The sequence below is a fragment of the Balaenoptera borealis genome, assembly GCF_965194805.1.
Source record: "Balaenoptera borealis genome assembly, chromosome: 8".
Classification (NCBI taxonomy): Eukaryota; Metazoa; Chordata; class Mammalia; order Artiodactyla; family Balaenopteridae; genus Balaenoptera; species Balaenoptera borealis.
Window position 1 is genome coordinate 31,781,605 of NC_138865.1, and position 17,647 is coordinate 31,799,251.

Here is a 17,647-nt window from a genome sequence, read left to right on the forward strand (position 1 = left end):
TTCATGAATCAGCACTTTGCTACAAATCTACAACTCTCTCTGCCACTATTTCTTTAATTAGAAACTTTTTTTGGAGCAGTGTTTGGTTTACAGAAATATTAAGCAGATATAGAGATTCCATTTATTCTATTCTCCTGCCAACGCCCCATTCCCTTTTCCCCAATTATTAACATCTTGCATTAGTGGTACATTTTTACAATTGATGAACCAATACTGATATATTGTTGTTAATTAAGTTTTACATTAGAGTTCACTATTTGTGTTCTACGTTCTATAGGTTTGGATAAATGTATGATGACATGTATTGACCATTACAATCTCATACATAATAGTTTCACTGCCCTAAAAATTCTTGTAATCTACCTGTTCGTCATTCCTCTCTTGTCCCTAATTCCTGGCAACCCCTAATCTTTTTAGTGTCTCCATAGTTTTGCCTCTTCCAGAGTGTTGTAGAGTTGGAAGATTTTCTTCCATGTTATCTTCCAGAAGTTTTATAGCTTTGTGTTTTATATTTAGATCTGTGCTCTATTTTCACTTAATGTTCGTGAAAGGTGTAAGGTTTGTTTCTAAATTCACTTTTTTTTTGCATGTGGATGTCTAGTTATTCCAACATTGTTTGTTGAAAAGACTATCTTTGTTCATCATATTGCCTCTGTTCCTTTGTCAAAATCAGTTGACTGTATATGTCTTGGTCTGTTTCTGGGCTTTCTATTCAGTTCTATTGATCTATTTGTCTATTCTTTTGCCCATACCACACTGTCTTGATTACTGTTAACTTTATAGTAAGTCTTGATTTTGGGTAATGTTAATCCTCCAACTTTGTTCTCTCCCTTCAATAATGTGTCAGCCATTCTGGGTTTTGACAGACTTTAGAATCAGTTTGTGAGTATCCACAAGATCACTTGGGATTTTGATTGGGATTATTTAAATCTGCAGATCAAGTTGGGAAGAACTGACATCTTAACAATTTTGATCATCCTATACATGAACATGTAGTATCTCTCCATTTATTTAAATTATTTGATTTCTTTCATCACAGGTTTGTAGTTTTTCCTCATATAGATATTACACATATTGTCTTCGACTTATACCTAAGTATTTCATTTTTGGGTGTTAATGTAAATGATATTGTGTTTTTAATTTCAAAACCCAGTTGTACACTGCTGGTGTACAGGGAAGCAATTAATTTGTATATGTGAAAAATGTATCCTGCAACCTTGCTATAATTGCTTATTAGTTCTCAAAGTTTTTTGTTGATTCTGTGAGATTTCCTACATAGATGATCATGTCATCTACAAAAACAGTTTGATTTCTTCCTTTCCAATTTATATACTTTTAATTTCCTTTTTTTGTCTAATTATATTAGCTGTGAATTCTAGGACAATGTTGAAAAAATGTGTTAAGAGGCGATATCCTTGCCTTGTTCTTTTTTATTTATTTATTTATGTTTGGCTGTGTTGGGTCTACGTTTCTGTACGAGGGCTTTCTCCAGTTGCGGCAAGCGGGGGCCACTCTTCATCGTGGTGCGTGGGCCCCTCGCTATCGTTGCCTCTGTTGTTGCGGAGCACAGGCTCCAGGTGCGCAGGCTCAGTAGTTGTGGCTCACGGGCCTGGCTGCTCCGCGGCATGTGGGATCTTCCCAGACCAGGGCTCGAGCCCGTGTCCCCTGCATCGGCAGGCAGATTCTCAACCACTGCGCCACCAGGGAAGCCCCCTTGCCTTGTTTTTTTTTTTTTTTAATTTTATTTATTTATTTATTTATTTATTTATGGCTGTGCTGGGTCCTCACTTCTGTGCGAGGGCCCCCCCCGGCCGCGGCAAGCGGGGGCCACCCTTCATCGCGGCGCGCGGGCCTCCCACCACCGCAGCCTCTCCCGCCGCGGAGCACAGGCTCCAGACGCGCAGGCCCAGCTATTGTGGCTCACGGGCCCAGTCGCTCCGCGGCACGCGGGATCCTCCCAGACCAGGGCTCGAACCCATATCCCCTGCATTAGCAGGCAGATTCTCAACCACTGCGCCACCAGGTAAGCCCCCTTGCCTTGTTCTTAATCTTACTGAGAAAGCATCTAGTTTCTCACTAATAAATATTATATTAGCTGTAGGTGTTTTGTAAATTCTCATTATTAAGTTGCAGTAGTTCCCTTCTATTTCTAGTTTACTGAACGTTTTTGTCATGAATGAATGCTGGATTTGTCAAATGCTTTTTCTGTATCTATTAATAGGACCATATAGTTTTTCTTCTTTAACCTGTTAATATGATGAATTACACTAGTTGGTTTTCTTATGTTGAACCAGCCTTGTATACCTGGAATAAATCCCACTTGCCCATGGTGTATAATTCTGTTCATACATAGTTGGATTTGATTGACTAATATTTTGTTCAGGATTTTTGCAACTATATTCATTTGTCTGAATTTTTCCTTTTTTTGGTAATGCTTTGTATGCTTTTGGTGTTAGGATAATGCTGGTTTCATAGAATGAGTTAGAAAGTATTCATTCTAGTTCTATTTTTAGAGAATAAGCATACATTTTCCCTAAAATATTTGTTAAAATTCACCAGTGAACCAATCTGGCCCCAGTGCTTTCTTTTCGGCAGGTTATTAATTATAGTTTCAAATCCTTTAATAGATACAGGCCTATTGAGATTGTCTGTTTCTCCGTGTGTAATTTTGGTGCTGGAACAACTGGACAGCTACATGCAAAAAAAAAAAAAAATGAATCTAGACAAAGACCTTAGACTTTTCATATACATTAAATGGATCATAGAACTCAATATAAAATGCAACCGGACTTCATTAAAATAAAATAATCATAAAGTAAAATGTAATGCCCCCGGTAAGCCTTTTGAGATTCTTAAATCATGTGTTTCTCCCTAATTATGCCTTAATTTCACCTGGTTTATACCTCTGCAATATTTATAAAAGAAATCTTGCATGTTATATGTACATGCCTATCAACTCCATTGGACTGTGACCTCGTTGAGGGCTGGTAGGATGTGTCATTCATCTTTGGTGCCAGTTCAACATTTGTTCTGGTACAAAATAGTAAGTAGAACATATCCTTTGAATTGAACAATGCAGAGTTTTTGTTAACTTAAAATTCAGTTTCACAGGCCTACAATTACTAAACGGTATAGGGACACAAAACTCTTTATAACTAAAACATTCACGAGTCCATTTATGAAATCAGTGTCCTCTCAGCTCTCCTTTGCTCATCGTAGTGGAATTGATCCCCACCCACCAGGTCAGCTGTTTGATTAGTTCTTTTTGATAAGGGAATGGTGCCAATAACCACTAATCAAAACAATTGCAATGAAGTTGATTGCAAGGGAAATAGTCCCATCAAAGGAGTATGATTAGACTTGATAAAAGAGGGGCAAAGGGAAGGGAGAAGGAAAAGCAGAAGTGTACAAGCAATCTCCCCAAGTAAGGGGGAAGACCAAAAAGAAGGAAGAGTGGGGCAGTGGTGGAGGTTCTCCCCAGGGTTCTCTCCAGGCAGACAGCGGGAACAAGCAGGGCAGGGAGGTGGTGGTGAGTAAGGACACCTCAGTGTTGTAGGTGTAAGGACACCTACAGTATGGAGCTGCAGGCTTAAACTTTCCAGAATAAATCTCAGCTTTGGATAGGAGCCTGTTATCAGACCCACCCTCAAATCACTAGGCACTAACTATCCTATGGAAAAGGGCAGAGTCCAAAATTTTGATTAAAAATAATATATGAGCTTAAAACAAATATAAGCCTACATATTTTTAACAGAGAAACTTAACATATCTACTAGATATTGGGAAATCTGAGCTCTTATGAACCCAAATAAAAGCAGGGAAAAGATAGCAGAGATACTGTTTGAAAGTGACCAGTTTTTTTGGTGTGTATGTCCATGCAGGTAGTCCTTATTACTTTGTGTGCCCATGGTTTGTTGACTGGTGCACATTGTGCTACTCACAATTGCTCCTTGTCAAAGTATCATTTTCATAAATTAAACTCATGACTCTCATGCAAATGTAAAATGAGTATATGGCACAGATTTAATGAACCCATTAATAAGAGAACTGGCATGATGGTAGTGCTGATTCAAAAGAACTAAATGGGGTAGAAGCTTTTCGAGTAGCTGGAAGAATTCTTAAATAGGATTACTGATTTTAGAGAAAAAATAGCTAATGTTCTGTAGGGAAAATCAGCTAACATTCTGAATTTTGGAAATTGTATTTTCCATCAGAAAGGAATCATTTGCATCCCTACTGAACAGACATTATTTGTATTGCTATCTGACAGAAATCAAGGTACAAATTAACATCAACCCCTTCAGAATTACAGCATACCTTTATCAATAGTAAATAACAAGTTAAACAAAGATGCAAAGGTACATGCCTAGAGATTCAGATAATCCGCAGGCAGGCCTGATAATCAAACCCTAGCATAACTAAGAAAGAACAGGCAAAAGTCCCTTTAGTTTTTTTCAGGCTTTTGGATAATTTTCCTTAACACCATTTTACAAAGGTTTTTCTCTTCCGTATCTTACTGATGTCAAGGAGACTAGAATTACTGGGAAGGGTATTCTCAGATATAGTATCAAGTTATCCCATTGTAAAAAATACCAAAAACCAGAGTTACAGAAAGATAGAGAAGATGAAAAGGCAGAGGGCTATGTACCAGATGAAGGAACAAGAAAAAACCCCAGAAAAACAACTAAATGAAGTGGAGATAGGCAACCTTCCAGAAAAAGAATTCAGAATAATGATAGTGAAGATGATCCAGGACCTTGGAATAAGAATGGAGGCAAAGATTGAGAAGATGCAAGAAATGATTAACAAAGACCTAGAAGAATTAAAGAACAAACAAACAGAGATGACCAATACAATAACTGAAATGAAAACTACACTAGAAGGAATCAATAGCAGAATAACTGAGGCAGAAGAACGGATAAGTGACCTGGAAGACAGAATGATGGAATTCACTGCTGCGGAACAGACTAAAGAAAAAAGAATGAAAAGAAATGAAGACAGCCTAAGAGACCTCTGGGACAACATTAAACGCAACAACATTCGCATCATAGGGGTCCCAGAAGGAGAAGAGAGAGAGAAAGGACCAGAGAAAATATTTGAAGAGATTATAGTAGAAAACTTCCCTAACATGGGACAGGAAATAGCCACCCAAGTCCAGGAAGCGCAGAGAGTCCCATACAGAATAAACCCAAGGAGAAACACGCCGAGACACATAGTAATCAAAGTGGCAAAAATTAAAGACAAAAAAAAATTATTGAAAGCAGCAAGGGAAAAACGACAAATAACATACAAGGGAACTCCCATAAGGTTAACAGCTGATTTCTCAGCAGAAACTCTGCAAGCCAGAAGGGAGTGGCATGATATACTTAAAGTGATGAAAGGGAAGAACCTACACCCAAGATTACTCTACCCGGCAAGGATCTCATTTAGATTTGATGGAGAAATCAAAAGCTTTACAGACAAGCAAAAGCTAAGAGAATTCAGCACCACCAAACCAGCTCTACAACAAATGCTAAAGGAACTTCTCTAAGTGGGAAACACAAGAGAAGAAAAGGACCTACAAAAACAAACCCAAAACAATTAAGAAAATGGTCATAGGAACATACATATCGATAATTACCTTAAACGTGAATGGATTAAATGCCCCAACCAAAAGACATAGACTGGCTGAATGGATACAAAAACAAGACCCATATATATGCTGTCTACAAGAGACCCACTTTAGACCTAGGGACACATACAGACTGAAAGTGAGGGGATGGAAAAAGATATTCCATGCAAATGGAAATCAAAAGACAGCTGGAGTAGCTATACTCATATCAGATAAAATAGACTTTAAAATAAAGAATGTTACAAGAGACAAGGAAGGACACTACATAATGATCCAGGGATCAATCCATGAAGAAGATATAACAATTATAAATATATATGCACCCAACATAGGAGCACCTCAATACATAAGGCAACTGCTAACAGCTATAAAAGAGGAAATCGACAGTAACACAATAATAGTGGGGGACTTTAACACCTCACTTACACCAATGGACAGATCATCCAAAATGAAAATAAATAAGGAAACAGAAGCTTTAAATGACACAATAGACCAGATAGATTTAATTGATATATATAGGACATTCCATCCAAAAACAGCAGATTACACGTTCTTCTCAAGTGCACACGGAACATTCTCCAAGATAGATCACATCTTGGGTCACAAATCAAGCCTCAGTAAATTTAAGAAAATTGAAATCATATCAAGCATCTTTTCTGACCACAACGCTATGAGATTAGAAATGAATTACAGGGAAAAAAACGTAAAAAGGACAAACACATGGAGGCTAAACAATACGTTACTAAATAACCAAGAGATCACTGAAGAAATCAAAGAGGAAATAAAAAAATACCTAGAGACAAATGACAATGAAAACACGACGACCCAAAACCTATGGGATGCAGCAAAAGCGGTTCTAAGAGGGAAGTTTATAGCTATACAAGCCTACCTAAAGAAACAAGAAAAATCTCAAGTAAACAATCTAACCTTACACCTAAAGAAACTAGAGAAAGAAGAACAAACAAAACCCAAAGTTAGCAGAAGGAAAGAAATCATAAAGATCAGAGCAGAAATAAATGAAATAGAAACAAAGAAAACAATAGCAAAGATCAATAAATCTAAAAGGTGGTTCTTTGAGAAGATAAACAAAATTGATAAGCCATTAGCCAGACTCATCAAGAAAAAGAGGGAGAGGACTCAAATCAATAAAATCAGAAATGAAAAAGGAGAAGTTACAACAGACACCGCAGAAATACAAAGCATCCTAAGAGACTACTACAAGCAACTTTATGCCAATAAAATGGACAACCTGGAAGAAATGGACAAATTCTTAGAAAGGTATAACCTTCCAAGACTGAACCAGGAAGAAACAGAAACTATGAACAGACCAATCACAAGTAATGAAATTGAAACTGTGATTAAAAATCTTCCAACAAACAAAAGTCCAGCACCAGATGGCTTCACAGGTGAATTCTATCAAACATTTAGAGAAGAGCTGACACCCATCCTTCTCAAACTCTTCCAAAAAATTGCAGAGGAAGGAACACTCCCAAACTCATTCTATGAGGCCACCATCACCCTGATACCAAAACCAGACAAAGACACTACAAAAAAAGAAAATTACAGAGCAATATCACTGATGAATATAGATGCAAAAATCCTCAACAAAATACTAGCAAACAGAATCCAACAACACATTAAAAGGATCATACACCACGATCAAGTGGGATTTATCCCAGGGATGCAAGGATTCTTCAATATACGCAAATCAATCAATGTGATACACCATATTAACAAATTGAAGAAGAAAAACCATATGATCATCTCAATAGATGCAGAAAAAGCTTTTGACAAAATTCAACACCCATTTCTGATAAAAACTCTCCAGAAAGTGGGCATAGAGGGAACCTACCTCAACATAATAAAGGCCATATATGACAAACCCACAGCAAACATCATTCACAATGGTGAAAAACTGAAAGCATTTCCTCTAAGATCCGGAACGAGACAAGGATGTCCACTCTCACCACTATTATTCAACATAGTTTTGGAAGTCCTAGCCACGGCAATCAGAGAAGAAAAAGAAATAAAAGGAATACAAATTGGAAAAGAAGAAGTAAAACTGTCACTGTTTGCGGATGACATGATACTACACATAGAGAATCCTAAAACTGCCACCAGAAAACTGCTAGAGCTAATTAATGAATATGGTAAAGTTGCAGGATACAAAATTAATGCACAGAAATCTCTTGCATTCCTATACACTAATGATGAAAAATCTGAAAGAGAAATTATGGAAACACTCCCATTTACCATTGCAACAAAAAGAATAAAATACCTAGGAATAAACCTACCTAGGGAGACAAAAGACCTGTACGCAGAAAACTATAAGACACTGATGAAAGAAATTAAAGATGATACCAACACATGGAGAGATATACCAGGTTCTTGGATTGGAAGAATCAACATTGTGAAAATGAGTATACTACCCAAAGCAATCTACAGATTCAATGCAATCCCTATCAAATTACCAATGGCATTTTTTATGGAGCTAGAACAAATCATCTTAAAATTTGTATGGAGACACAAAAGACCCCGAATAGCCGAAGCAGTCTTGAGGGAAAAAAATGGAGCTGGAGGAATCAGACTCCCTGACTTCAGACTATACTACAAAGCTACATTAATCAAGACAATATGGTACTGGCACAAAAACAGAAACATAGATCAATGGAACAAGATAGAAAGCCCACAGATTAACCCACGCACCTATGGTCAACTAATCTATGACAAAGGAGGCAAAGATATACAATGGAGAAAAGACAGTCTCTTCAATAAGTGGTGCTGGGAAAACTGGACAGCTACATGTAAAAGAATGAAATTAGAATACTCCCTAACACCATACACAAAAATAAACTCAAAATGGATTAGAGACCTAAATATAAGACTGGACACTATAAAACTCTTAGAGGAAAACATAGGAAGAACACTCTTTGACATAAATCACAGCAAGATCTTTTTTGATCCACCTCCTAGAGTAATGGAAATAAAAACAAAAATAAACAAGTGGGACCTAATGAAACTTCAAAGCTTTTGCACAGCAAAGGAAACCATAAACAAGACGAAAAGACAACCCTCAGAATGGGAGAAAATATTTGCAAATGAATCAACGGACAAAGGATTAATCTCCAAAATATATAAACAGCTCATTCACCTCAATATTAAAGAAACAAACACCCTAATCCAAAAATGGGCAGAAGACCTAAATAGACATTTCTCCAAAGAAGACATACAGATGGCCACAAAGCACATGAAAAGATGCTCAACATCACTAATTATTAGAGAAATGCAAATCAAAACTACAATGAGGTATCACCTCACTCCTGTTAGAATGGGCATCATCAGAAAATCTACAAACAACAAATGCTGGAGAGGGTGTGGTGAAAAGGGAACCCCCTTGCACTGTTGGTGGGAATGTAAATTGATACAGCCACTATGGAGAACAATATGGAGGTTCCTTAAAAAACTAAAAATAGAATTACCATATGACCCAGCAATCCCACTACTGGGCATATACCCAGAGAAAACCGTAATTCAAAAAGACACATGCACCCAAATGTTCATTGCAGCACTATTTACAATAGCCAGGTCATGGAAGCAACCTAAATGCCCATCAACAGACGAATGGATAAAGAAGTTGTGGTACATATATACAATGGAATATTACTCAGCCATAAAAAGGAACGAAATTGAGTCATTTGTTGAGACGTGGATGGATCTAGAGACTGTCATACAGAGTGAAGTAAGTCAGAAAGAGAAAAACAAATATCGTATATTAATGCATGTATGCGGAACTTAGAAAAATGGTACAGATGAGCCAGTTTGCAGGGCAGAAGTTGAGACACAGATGTAGAGAATGGACATATGGACACCAAGGGGGGAAAACTGCGGTGGGGTGGGGATGGTGGTGTGCTGAATTGGGCGATCGGGATTGACATGTATACACTGATGTGTATAAAACTGATGCCTAATAAGAACCTGCAATATAAAAAAACAAACAAAACAACTAATACTAAACTTTCATTGGGTTATTTGTATGGAAATATGTTAATATAAATGTTTCAGACATTACATGAAATTTCTAAAAATCTTATATTTGTATTTGTATGGAAATATGTATGGAAATATGTTAATATAAATGTTTCAGACATTACATGAAATTTCTAAAAATCTTATATTTGTATTTGTATGGAAATATGTATGGAAATATGTTAATATAAATGTTTCAGACATTACATGAAATTTCTAAAAATCTTGTATTTGTATGGAAATATGTATGGAAATATGTTAATATAAATGTTTCAGACATTACATGAAATTTCTAAAAATCTTATATTTGTATCTGTATGGAAATATGTATGGAAATATGTTAATATAAATGTTTCAGACATTACATGAAATTTCTAAAAATCTTATATTTGTATCTGTATGGAAATATGTATGGAAATATGTTAATATAAATGTTTCAGACATTTAAAAAAAAAAAAAAAAAAAAAACCAAAAAACTAATCTTGAAGCTATCCACATGATTAAAGAAAAACTATACAATTTTGAGTGAGAGCAGAAACTGCTCTTAGAAAGCATAGTATTAGTGAGTTCTTACAGGCTCCCAGGTAGCTACATCATCAGAGAGAAGGAAACACCAGAAGAGGTATTTTACCCATGTTTGGTCAATACGAGGGAGTGCAGAATTGCTTTTGGCACAGTCTAGAGGCTGACATTGATACCATGCCAGAGACCCGTAAGCATGTTGTGCTTTCTCAAAGGTCTTCTCTGTGAGCTGAGCTGCCTTCGAACTTAGAACATGAATTGTATGGTTTTACCTTGAACAAGATTCTGGAAATAGTTTATAAAATAATATCTGCATATAGGCCTCACCTTGGAGAGAGCTCATGACATTCCTGGGCACTGCAGTGCTACCAGATACCATGAGAAATAGAGGCAGGACAAGAATACCAAGGGAGGGTTGCTCAGCATAGATGACTGATGTGACCATTGTGATGATCTGACCAACTCCAAAGTTCATTCCCATGTCACCACTAAAACATTTTTTCCCCTTCATTGCTGATGTCTGAGAGGAAATTTCTTTCCTCTACCCTCTTAGGTTTATTCGTAGGGGCCTGCAAAGTAAACTGACAAACGACAGAATAATGGAAGAAAAAACATAAATTATTTTAATTAATATTTTCTGTGTGAAAGAGTCCAACAGGAAGGAAGTGAAACTGAAAGAAGTAGTTAGACTTGGGGGCTTAGATTCCATTTTTAAGAAAGGAAAGGGGGTTTGGAGGAAAGTGAGTAGGAAATATATGGGGAACCTGATGGGAGATAAGCGCTATTTTCATAAGGTTTGTTTATGTAGACTCACCTCAGTGCCCATTCTCCACCTTTGGTGACAAGAGTCACTCTCTTCTTCCTGGTTCGGGAGAGGGGGGCCCCGGTCTCAGGGAAAATTCATGCCCTGCTTTTAGGGAGAAAAGGGGAGGGAAGATTTCTTCCTGCATCTGCTGATTTTCAATTGCTTTCAGCTCAAAACCATATTTATGCCAAAGTGGCATTTTCTGAGGTGGCTTTTTTTTTTTTTAATTTATTTATTTTTCGCTGTGTTGGGTCTTCGTTTCTGTGTGAGGGCTTTCTCCAGTTGTGGCAAGTGGGGGCCACTCTTCATCGCGGTGCGCGGGCCTCTTATTATCGTGGCCTCTCTTGTTGCGGAGCACAGGCTCCAGACGCGCAGGCTCAGTAGTTGTGGCTCATGGGCCCAGTTGCTCCGCGGCATGTGGGATCTTCCCAGACCAGGGTTCGAACCCATGTTCCCTGCATTGGCAGGCAGATTCTCAACCACTGCACCACCAGGGAAGCCCTCCCCAAAGATTTTTATTGTTCCTTTATAAACTTGACCTCCCACCCCTCTTTGCTCTTCCCATCAACTGACCATTAGACATGATGCCATTAGACATCAGGTTAATTTGCATAGAGAATTTTATATAAATAGAGTCGTACAGTATATATTGTTTTTTGCCTTGTTTCTTCCTCTGCATGATTATCATGTAATTAATCCACATTCTTGCACTTATCTATAATGTATTTATTTTTATTATCGACTATTCTACTATATGGATTTACCACAATTTGTTTATCCTTTCCCTTACTGATAAATATTTGTGTTGTTTCCAGGTTAGGCATTATAAATAGAACATTTGCTATCATTAATCTTTTTAATTTTAGCCATCTAACAGGTGTGTAGAAGAATACCATTGTGACTTTTGTTTGCATTTCCCTAATGACTATCATATAGAATAGCTTTTTATGTGCTAAATTGTGTTACATATATCTTTGGTAAAGTGTCTATTCAAAATTTTTGGCCACTTTTTCAAAAGGTGGGTTTTTAAATTTGTATTATTATTTTAAAAAATTAAAGTATAATGACACACAACATTATATTAGTCTCAGGTGTACACATAATGATTCAAAGTTTGTATATATTGCAAAATGATCATTGCAATAATTCTAGTTAACATCCGTCACCATACATAGTTACAAAATTGTTTTTTCTTGTATTGACAACTTTTAAGATTTACACTCTTAGCAACTTTCAAATATGCTATACAGTATTATTAACTATAGTCTCAGTGCTGTAGTTGACATTCTAATGACTTATTTATTTTATAACTGCAAGTTTGTACCTTTTGATCCCCTTTACCTATTTCATGCATACCACCATCCCCCACCTCTGGCAACCACTAATTTGTTCTCTAAATCTATAACCTTGTTTTGTTTATTTGTTTGTTTCTGTTTTCCTTAGATTCCACATATAGGTAAGATCATATGGTATTTGTCTTTCTCTATCTGACATATTTTTCTTAACATAATGCCCTCAAGGTCCATCCATGTTATCTCAAATGTCAAGATTTCTTTCTTTTTTTATGACTGAATAATATTTCATTGTGTATATATATATATATTTTTATACATTCATTCATCAGTGGACACTTTGTTTCCATATCTTGGCTATAGTAAATAATGCTGCAATGAACATGGGGGGTGCATATATCTTTTCGAGTTATTGTTTTTATTTTCTTTGTCTAAAAACCCAGAAGTGGAATTGCTGGATCCCATGGGAGTTCCAGTTTTAATTTTTTGAGTAACCTCATACTGCTTTTCACAATGGCTATACCAATTTACTTTCCCACCAAGAGTGCAGAGGGGTTCCCTTTATTCCACATTCTTGCCAATGCTTATCTCTTATGTTTTTGGTGATAGCCATACTAACAGGTGTAAAGTGATATCTCCTTGTGGTTTTGATTCCCATTTCCCAGTAATTAGTGATATTGAGCATCTTTTATGTGCTACCTGTTGGCCATTTGAATACCTTCTTTGGAAAAATGTCTTTTCAGATTCTTTGTTCATTTTTTAATTGGATTATTTGACTTTTCTGCTATTCAGTTGCATGAGTTCCTTACATATTTTGGATATTAACTCCTAATCAAATGTGTGGTTCGCAAATATTTTTTCCCATTCCATAGGTTGCCTTTTCATTTTGTTTATTATTTCCTTTGGTGCTCAGAAGCTTTTTAATTTGATATAGACTCACTTGTTTGTTTTTTATTTTGTTGCTTGTGCTTTAGGTGTCATATCCAAAAAAATCATTGCCAAGATCCTTGTGAAGAAGGATTTTTTTATGTTTTCATCTGGGAGTTTTATGGAAGCCTGGTTTCAGAGCTTACATTCAAGTCTTTAATCTATTTCGTGTTAATTTCTGTGTATGGCGGAAGACACTGGTCTTGTTTTATTCTTTTCCGTGTGGTTGTCCAGTTTCCCCAGCACCATTTCTTAAAAAGACTGTCCTTTCCCCATTGTATATTCTTGGCTCCTTTGTTACAAATTAATTTACCATATACATGTGGGTTTATTCCTGGTCTCCCTATTTTGTTCCATTAATCAATGTATCTTTTTTTTATACCAATGTATATCATAGTTTTGATTACTATAGCTTTGTAATATAATTTGAAATCAGGGAGCATGATGCCTCCAGCTTTGTTCTTCTATCTCAAGACTGGTTTGGCTATTTGGGGTCTTTTGTGATTCCATACAAATTTTAGAATTTTTTGTTCTATGCATGTGAAAAATACCATTGAAATTTTGATGAAGATTGCACTGAACCTGTAGATTGCTTTGAGTAGTATGGACATTTTAACAATATTAATTTTCCCAACCCATGAGCACAAAATATCTTTTTCTTTGTTTCCTCTTCAACTTCTTTCATTAATGTCATAGTTTTCAGTGTACAGGTCTTTCACCTCCTTGGTTAATAAAAGTGTGGGCATCCTTGTCTTGATCCTGATCTCAAAGGAAACTCTTTCAGCTTTCCACCATGGTGTATGATGTTAGCTGCGGACTTGTTATATAAGCCCTTTATTATGTTGAGCTATAGTCCCTCTATACCCATTTTGTTGAGAGTTTTTCTTAAATGAATGTTGAATTTTGTCAAGTGCTTTTTTTCTGCGTCTATTGAGATGGTCATATGATTTTTATCCTTCATTTTGTTAATGCAGTGTGTCACATTGATTGATTTGTGGATATTGAACAATCCTTGCATCCCTAGCATAAATCCCAGTTGCTCAGGTATGTGATTCTATTAATTACTGTAGAATCTTGTTTGCTAATGTCTTGTTGAGGATTTTTGCATCTATGTTTACTGTTCATCAGGGATTAAATCTTTGGGAAAGAAATGGGTGATCCAAAATGATTAGGTTATAAAACATGTTCTTATTAGATTCTTGTATTTATTTTTATTAGTCATTATATGAGCCATTTATTGATTTTATTTTTTTGGCATCCTTTTCTGGTTTTGGTATCAGGGTAACGCTGGCCGCCTAAAATGAGTTTCAAAGTGTTTCCACTTCTATTTTTTGGAAAATTTTGAAAAGGATTGGTATTAATTCTTCTTTGAATGTTTGGTAGAATTTACCAGTGAAGTCATCTGGTTCTGGACATTTTTGTTGGGATATTTTTGATCACTAATTCAATCTCTTCTTGGTTTGTTCAAATCTTATTATTGGGTTTTAAGAGTTCTTTATATGTTCTTTATAGATACCAGTTCTTTATCAAATATGTTACTTACAAGTATTTTCTCCAGTCCATGGCTCCTATTTCGATTTTCTTCACTGTGAATGCTTTTTTCAAAGAGCAGACATTTTTATCATGATGAAGTCCAGTTGATTGATTTTTTCTTTTATGTATTGTGATTTTAGTGTCATATCAAAGAAATATTTGCCTAACCCAAGGTCACAAAGATTTTCTCCTATGTTTTCTTGTAAAAGTTGTATAATTTTAGGTTTTACAATTAGGTCTACAATCCATTTTGAGCTAACTTTTGTATAAAGTGTGAGATATGAATGAAAATTTATTTTTTGTTTACACAAGGATCAAATTGCTCCAGGACTATTTGTTGAACAGACGATCTTTTCTCTACTGAGTTGCCTTTGTAGCACAAAATCAAAACTATTATATCATGAGTTTTGCCCAAACCCAGTCAGATTCCCATCTTGAAAATCCACCTTAAACCATTGGAGTTCAGACCCCTAATCTTGTAAATATGTTCCCACAACTCCTGCTTCTGATAACTGCTAAGATTCTGCCAAGGTGGTGTTCTCACTCGCTGATGGAGGTTTAAAAAACTTAGCGGTGCTTCATGGAGAGATAACCAACTGACAAATTCCAACCCAATTTGATAATTTTTTTTTTAATTGAAATAATTATTTAAGAATGTGTTTAGATAGGAGATATTATACTTTATTAGGGTTCATTTTGTCAGGTGTGATTTCACAAGGAATTTTTTTATCATAACTTAAGACTTACTGTTGTGAAAACTATTTGACAGTAGCTTTTGAAAAGCACAATTAGTCAAATTTGCACTTAAAATTATAATTCTTTTATTTTTAAATTAGAACTGTTTATCCTTTAATATTTAATAAGGGCTTCATAGGAGTGCTTCTCACTTTTATTTGTTTATTCATACAAAAATTACTTTTGGGAAACATTAGTTTGTAACACTGCAACAAGAAACTACAGGAACTATAGGACTAAAAACAGTAACATTTGGTCACAGCAACTCGTGGCAAACATAAACTACAGCTTAGAGACCACGATGGTATAGATTAAATCTTTGGGATAGAAATGAGTGATCCAAAATGCATTAGGTTATAAAACATATTCTTATTAGATTCTTGTATATATTTCTGTTAGTAATTATAACTATAAGCCATTTATTGAAGTCTCATGATATTTCTAGCCGTGACCATTTTCCAGGAAGTGTTTTTATAAAATACACGTGATTTTATTCTCATATTAAAACTGTGGATACTGAGGGCTTCCCTGGTGGCGCAGTGGTTAAGAATCCGCTTGCCAATGCAGGGGACACGGGTTCGAGCCCTGGTCTGGGAAGATCTCACATGCTGCGGAGCAGCTAAGCCTGCAACCTACAACTACTGAAGCCCGCGCCTAGATCCCGTGCTCTGCAACAAGAGAAGCCACCGCAATGAGAAGCCTGCGCACCGCAAGAAAGGGTAGCTCCCGCTTGCCGCAGCTAGAGAAAGCCCACGAGCCCAAGGCAACCAAAAATAAAATAAATAAACATAAATAAATTTTTTTTAAAAATGTGGATACTGAGATTTAGAGAGCTCTGGTGAGGAGCAGAGCTCCAACGCCTTCCTTGTCTCCTATCCTGTTGGGCTCTGTACCCTGTCCTTCCCTAGGTCCACAGAGCCTCAAGTCTATTGAAACTGATTTGGTCCTCTCTGCTCAATGTCAACCTGCCTGTTTTCTTTGTTACTTCTTTGCTCTAATACACTACCCAGATCGTGGCTTGGAGGATTTGTATGCAGGGTTATTTACCATCCACAATTAGGAAACCCCTCCCCGTGTGTTCTTCGGTCTCTGGCCATGGCGTTGGCAGTAGTCTGGGCTCACTCTCACTTATCACTGAGCCTCTGATTGGAGTCCTGGCGGCCGAGGCACCGTCACTCATGACAGCACAGCCTTTCTCCTTCGATACTTTCATAATCTGAAAATGAAATGCACATCTTTCACTGGTAGATTAGAAATAGAATTTTCTTCTCTACTTTTCGTTTGCAGACTAGGTTTTAAAGCCTCAAGTGACTGTGTGAACTTTATCTTGTCTCTGCCAGCCATCTGCATCAGCAGCATGGGGTGACTTTGGTTGCCAGACCTTTCTCATGCGATCCACCCATCAAATGGCTTCAACCCAGGGTCCCAGGAGTGTGCTGGTTTCCTGAGGAACAAAATCCTATCTTCCAATAGAACGCTTACTTCCAGCTACTCACTGGCACATACAGAGTCATACAGAGTTTGTAAACCTAGCTTTTCTTCTTACTACTTGGAGATTAATCCTATAATGCCCTCATTCTTCCAGAACAATAGTTCTCCACATGAGAATTAAACAATTGCTTCTTTAAGCCACATTGAGCCACATCTGGCAGGAAATGTTGTACTGAAAATTGGAAGATCTAACTGGTGGCTGGATTTGACATCGCTGAGTCTTTTGTAATATTCTCTGCTTCATTTTGCTGAGAAATGAAAGTTGGCATTAGGTGGTCTGGAGTTGTGAAACACAAATGTGGACATATGGAAAAAATTCTCAAAGCTCTTTTTATTTTTCTTGAAGTGACAATATTGCCTTATGTTTAAATCCATTGAGTAGAATAATATTATTTATTTAAAAGCCTACATATTTTCAGCTTTATCATATCAGGCATGCCTATGGAAAGAAGCCTTTCATCAGAGAGGGGAAATAGTGAGTATTTAGAATGACAATTGTAATTTTAGCAGTTTAACTGGGACTTTTTATTTTTTATTATTTGGTTAAAGGGCCAGATAGTAAATATTTAGGCTCTGTGGGCCTGCAACTACTGAACGCTTGCCACTGCAGAGTGAAAGCAGCCTTGGACTGTACTTAATGAATGGGTGTGGCAGTGTTTCAATGAAACATTGTTTAGACAGGAACAAAGCAGATTTGGACCTCAT

At 36.6% G+C, this 17,647-nt stretch overlaps 1 protein-coding gene across 7 annotated transcripts in view; it reads left to right on the plus strand.

Annotated features, from left to right (window-relative positions):
• The window catches only part of LOC309633751 (contactin-associated protein-like 3), a 155,539-nt gene that overhangs the window by 42,639 nt on the left and 95,253 nt on the right, over positions 1-17,647 (plus strand). The window contains exon 2 of one of the 7 annotated variants that reach the window (XM_082403013.1): positions 14,158-14,227. The exons of the other annotated variants lie outside the window; for them this stretch is intronic. The gene's annotated coding sequence lies outside the window, so the exon portion shown is untranslated. The remainder of the gene's footprint in view (positions 1-14,157; positions 14,228-17,647) is intronic. 7 annotated transcript variants of the gene reach the window in all.